Below are 6000 nucleotides of genomic sequence, written 5' to 3' on the forward strand. Positions count from 1 at the left end.
TTCCTAAATTTCCAGCTGTTTGCTTTCTCTCCCCTCTGGGAGATACGGAATGTGTGGGTTTTAGGGTGTTAGGACAGACCTTGAAAAACCTAACAAAATCAAACAAAAGGAAATAGACTTTGGTTTAACTGTGGTGCATGTTTTTTACACTCTGGATTAATGTTTCCAGAGACCTGCTAAAGTATTTATTTGGCAAACAATGTTAGTCACCTAGAATAACTTTGTATAAACATCATTACTCAGTAATGTCTGAGATCATTTTTTTAGTGGAGCTGCACACCCTGTTGATTTTTTTTAGTCCATTTCTTTTTTTTTTTTAATAGGTTTATTTATTTTTGGCTGCGTTGGGTCTTCGTTGCTGCGCACGGGCTTTCTCTAGTTGCGGCAAGCAGGGGCTACTCTTTGTTGTGGTGCGTGGACTTCTCGTTGCAGAGCACGGGCTCTAGGCACGCGGGCTTCAGTAGTTGTGGCTCAGTAGCTGCGGTGCATGGGCTTAGTTGCTCTGCGGCATGTGGGATCTTCGCGGACCAGGGCTCAAACCCGTGTCCCCTGCATTGGCATGTGGATTCTTTTTTTTTTTTTTTTTTGAGTAGCTCTTTATTGGAGTATAATTGCTACACAATACTGTGTTAGTTTCTGTTGCACAACAAGGAGAATCAGCCATATGCATACACACGTCCCCATATGCCCTCCCTCTTGAGCCTCCCTCCCACCCTCCCTATCCCACCCATCTAGGTCATCACAAAGCACTGAGCCGATCTCCCTGTGCTATGCTGCTGCTTCCCACCAGCTATCTATTTTACATTTGGTAGTGTAATATATGTCCATGCTACTCTCACTTCACCCCAGCTTCGCCCTCCCACCCCATGTCTAGTCCATTTTATATGTCTGCCTTTTTATTCCTGCCCTGCAAGTAGGTTCATCAGTACCTTTTTTTTTTTTTTTGGATTCCATGTATATGTGTTAGCATATGGTATTTCTTTTTTTCTTTCTGACTTACTTCACTCTGTATGACAGACTCTAGGTCCATACACCTCACTACAAATAACTCAATTTCATATCTTTTTATGGCTGAGTAATATTCCATTGTATATATGTGCCACATCTTCTTTATCCATTCATCTGTCGATGGACACTTAGGTTGCTTCCATGTCCTGGCTATTGTAAATAGAGCTGCAATGAACATTGTGGTACATGACTCTTTTTTTTTTTTTTTTTAACATCTTTATTGGGGTATAATTGCTTTACAATGGTGTGTTAGTTTCTGCTTTATAACAAAGTGAATCAGTTATACATATACATATGTTCCCATATCTCTTCTTTCTTGCGTCTCCCTCCCTCCCACCCTCCCTATCCCACCCCTCCAGGTAGTACGTGACTCTTTTTGAATTATGGTTTTCTCAGGGTATATGCCCAGTAGTGGGATTGCTGGGTCGTATGGTAGTTCTATTTTTAGTTTTTTAAGGAACCTCCATACTGTTCTCCATAGAAGCTGTATCAATTTACATTCCCACCAACAGTGCAAGAGTCTTCCCTTTTCTCCACACCCCTCCAGCATTTATTGTTTCTAGATTTTTTGATAATGGCCATTCTGACCAGTGTGAGGTGATACCTCACTGTAGTTTTGATTTGCATTTCTCTAATAATTAGTGATGTTGAGCATCTTTTCATGTGCCTCTTGGCCATCTGTATGTCTTCCTTGGAGAAATGTCTATTTAGGTCTTCCACCCATTTTTTAACTGGATTGTTTGGTTTTTTTGATATTGAGCTCCATGAGTTGTTTGTATATGTTGGAGATTAATCCTGTTGTTTCATCTGCAAATATTTTCTCCCATTCTGAGGGTTGTCTTTTTGTCGTGTTTATGGTTTCCTTTGCTGTGCAAGTTTTTAAGTTTAATTAAGTCAACTATACTCCAATGAAAAATAAAAATTAAAAAAAATAAAGAATTTCTACGTGTAAAAAAGAAAGCTACTAGAGAGCCTGCTCTATCCCAGTTGCTATAATTACATCTTCACGAGGGACAGTGAAGCAGACCACCTATCTGAGAGTCAAAGAGCTGGGTTCTAGTGTCTTCTCTGCCACTTACTGTTGGTCAAACCACCCCATTTCCTTTTGCCTCCATTTCTCACCTGTAAAATGAGGGGGTAGGACTAGATGATCTCTAATTTCACTTACAGCTCTGGAAGTCTATGGCCCATCTACCTGTCCCACGGTGTCTTTGTATGTTACCTACAAGTCTTCAGAAGGAACCAAAAACAATTTTGGGATAGTACCAAAGCTTTGAAGAAAGATAACAGCAACAACTCAAGCCTATTTATATTTGGATACCTTTTTTCCTCTCATAGAGTTGATTGATTTTTCTGAAGAACAATCAATGCAGTGCTTTCCTTGGTTGGAAATGAATAGGCGGGCATTTAAGAAATAAGTTTCTAATTTGAGGACTTGGGACAGATGTATTTGCTTGGCCTTGAGGTCCTTAAGTAGTAAGTCCCCCTCAGCAATGATAAATATTTCCATGAAATTAACCTTTCTACACACCCGTTTCCCACATCAAGAATATGCTAGGCCTTCCCTGGCGGCACGGTGGTTAAGAATCTGCCTGCCAATGCAGGGGACGTGGGATCGAGCCCTGGTCCGGGAAGATCCCACATGCCGTGGAGCAACTAAGCCCGCGCGCCACAACTACTGAGCCCGTGCACCTAGAGTCCGTGCTCTGCAACAAGAGAAGCCACTGCAGTGAGAAGCCCGTGCACCACAATTAAGAGAAGCCCCTGCTCACCGCAACTAGAGAAAGCCCATGCACAGCAATGAAGACCCAACGCAGCCAAAAATTAATTAATTTTAAAAAAAAGAATACGCTATATTTGATTACATAGGACACTCAACAATGAATGAGTTTTCCCTCTGGTGCTGCAAATCTGGGTCACCCTTTTGATGTTCCTGAACGCTATTGACAAATACCCTCTCCCAGCTACAGAACCACAGGGCCTTTGCTTTAAGAGTAGCCCGTGGTAACGGACACAGCAAGAAGAGAAAGAGGTCATTGAAACAGTGACAGCAGCTAATGCTGAGAAGTAAATAAGAGCTTCTCTATGTTCATCTGCCCTAGGAAACCAAAATAACTATCCTAAAAGAAAACGGGGTGGGTGTTGTCGGAGGACAGGGACTGGAGAGCAGGAAGAGATGTGGGTGAAAACCTCATCAGCACTGTCTTTCTTCTGCCACAACAATAAGGATTGTTGATTCAGAGAGCTTGGATTTGGGAGAAGGGAGAGAGAATGGGGAGGAGTGTGGACCTTGTTTTGGTTTGTGGACCTCGTTTCTAGGCAGCTGTTGGTCAAAGGGGGATGTGGTGTAGGTACTGACAAATGTTCACGTTTCATGGCTGGGTCATAAAAAGGAGTGGCTCCTCCGTAGCACTGGTTAGTGTCTGTGCATGCACACCCTGTAGCGATTATTTGATCCCTCTCTGCCTCCCTACCGGGCTGTGAGTTCCAGGAGCACAGCCGTGCACTCCTCTGTCCGTGGAGCTGAGCTCGGTGCTTCTAGAGGAGGCTAAATCAATAGATGCTTAAGGAAGGACTCTTAATTGATTCAAACTGAAGATAACTTGGAAAGATGCAGGGGGCAGCATGTCACTGACAGGTGGTATCAGAGTCAGGTTTGGCTTGGGGTTTTCAGTAAGTAGACCCTCTCTTGTCTATGAATTAGGAAGTAGGGTCTTCAGATCTGGCTATTTCCAGTGCCCATTTTCCTGCTGCCAAATTGGAGCACTCTATGAAGAGTGGTCAGGAAATGGGGGGGGGGGAAGAATCTTAAGCAGTAAGCCTGGGGTTTTGTTAAAAGAAAACCCCTTCCTCTCTTCACATCCAAAGCAATAGAAGCATTACTTTCAGAGGAACAGCTTCCCCTCATCCACTGCTATAAAATCTTAATGGGGAAAATGTTCCAATCCATTTAGTACAGAAGCAGGGATGACAACTCTCCTGTGATCGAAGGAAGCTGAGAAGACTAATTTTCTAGTATGCCGTGGCGTTGCTGTATCTCAAAACCGATCCTCCCATAGTCTTGGAGGCTAACTTCCCAACTTTATGCTCCCCTGAAATCACTCTAATCTAAAGCCTATGAGTGGTTTTCTTACTCTGGGAGCAGAAAGAGGTTTACATTTGAAATTGCTGTCATCCAATTGCTGTCATTCCATGCATCTCATCCAAGAGGCAACCCCCTGACCTTTAATCCACAAGAGCTGCAGAGCTCATTCCTTCCTGAGCCAAAGGAGTTGCCTTAAATGATTACCTCTGATAAAGTAGAGCAGGAGATTTTATTTTATTTCATAGTTCCCTTCAGAGCAAACGAATCCTGGTGCAGCCAGAATTCCTTCCTTCAAGGTCTGAATCCCTCCAGCCCAACCAGGGATGAGTCTCTTCCCAAGTCTGGGGCCCCCAGAAGCATCCTGGTGTCCTGGCCAGGCAGGTTTCATAACTGCATGGAGTCTATCTCTCTGGTATGATTAAAAACCGATGAAATACCAACATTATTCAGCACTTAAGTAGGTATTAGACATCGTCCTGAGCTCTCTTCCTGTGAGGTAAGGGGTATCTCCATTTAGCACAAGAAAAAAACGAAGTTAGATTATTAGGTAAATTGCACAGAGAGTACTCCCAGCGTGGAGCTGTCTTAATTCTTACGTTATGTAGGATGAAATTGAAGATCTAAGAGACTGTCATGGTCCCCAAATCACAGAGTACTCAGACTTGCTAATTCAGAGTGGTGCAGCCAAACTCAAACCCAGGTTTTCAGATGCCAAACCTGGATCATTTTCACAACACTGTAGTTCCTGTAGCCAAAATCTAAATTTCCTTAAGAAAACCGTAAGCATGAAAATCACTGTAAATCTCTTACTTCAAGAATGGATCTTCGCAAAAAATAAATAAATAAAAGAATGGATCTTTTCTTTCTCTTTCCTTCCTCCCCAGAGCTTGCATTTTCTCCACAAACTCCTTTTTTTTTAATTTAATTAATTTATTTACTTATTTATTTGGCTGTGCCGGGTCTTAGTTGCAGCATGCAGGACCTAGTTCCCTGACCAGGGATTGAATCAGGGCCCCCTGCATTGGGAGTGCGGAGTCTTAACACCACTGGACCACCAGGGAAGTCCCTCCACAAACATTTCTTATACAATTTTTAAAAATCTTATATTAACGCTTTAGCTAGATACTTTGCCAGGCTCACTCCCATCTCTGAGACTTCTCTGGCACAGTGTTCCAACTGGGAGTTGCTACCAGGTCATTCTATCTTTCAGGGCCTTGTTTGCTGCCACCATCTCCATGAAGCCCTCCTGACCACGCCAGCCCACACACCTCAGAAGCAAGTCTCACACACAGCTTTTTTTTTTTTTTTTTTTTTTTTTTTTGCGGTATGCGGGCCTCTCACTGCTGTGGCCTCTCCCATTGCGGAGCACAGGCTCCAGACGCGCAGGCTCAGCGGCCATGGCTCACGGGCCCAGCCGCTCCGCGGCACACGGGATCCTCCCGGACCAGGGCATGAACCCGCGTCCCCTGCATCGGCAGGTGGACTCCCAACCACTGCGCCACCAGGGAAGCCCTCACACACAGCTTTTATAGGTAGTGTTGCCATCCAACATTTTCATCTTCTGTCTCTTTCTCTCCCTACCTGAAGCAACTTCTACTCCGAGGCACATACTATTGTCCAGAACCTAGGCATTTTGGCTATGATGGTTTTCTCCCAGTACATCTCAGAGCTGCCCTTTTGTAGTTTGTGTCTCTAAACTTGTAACTGTTCATTGACATTCGAGAACTGTTACCTGTCCTTGTTTAGGAAGCCTCCCCACAGCCCTTGGACACCTGGCTCACAATCTTCTCCAGCTAAACCCATAGGCCTCGGCTGTGGGATTTCAGTCTTCTGTGGAGATGCTGTCCAGATACCTCAGCGTCCTCAGCTCCAGCGACCGCCACCTCCTATATAACCCTGTGGCCTCA

Source organism: Delphinus delphis, chromosome 5, assembly GCF_949987515.2.
Source record: "Delphinus delphis chromosome 5, mDelDel1.2, whole genome shotgun sequence".
Classification (NCBI taxonomy): Eukaryota; Metazoa; Chordata; class Mammalia; order Artiodactyla; family Delphinidae; genus Delphinus; species Delphinus delphis.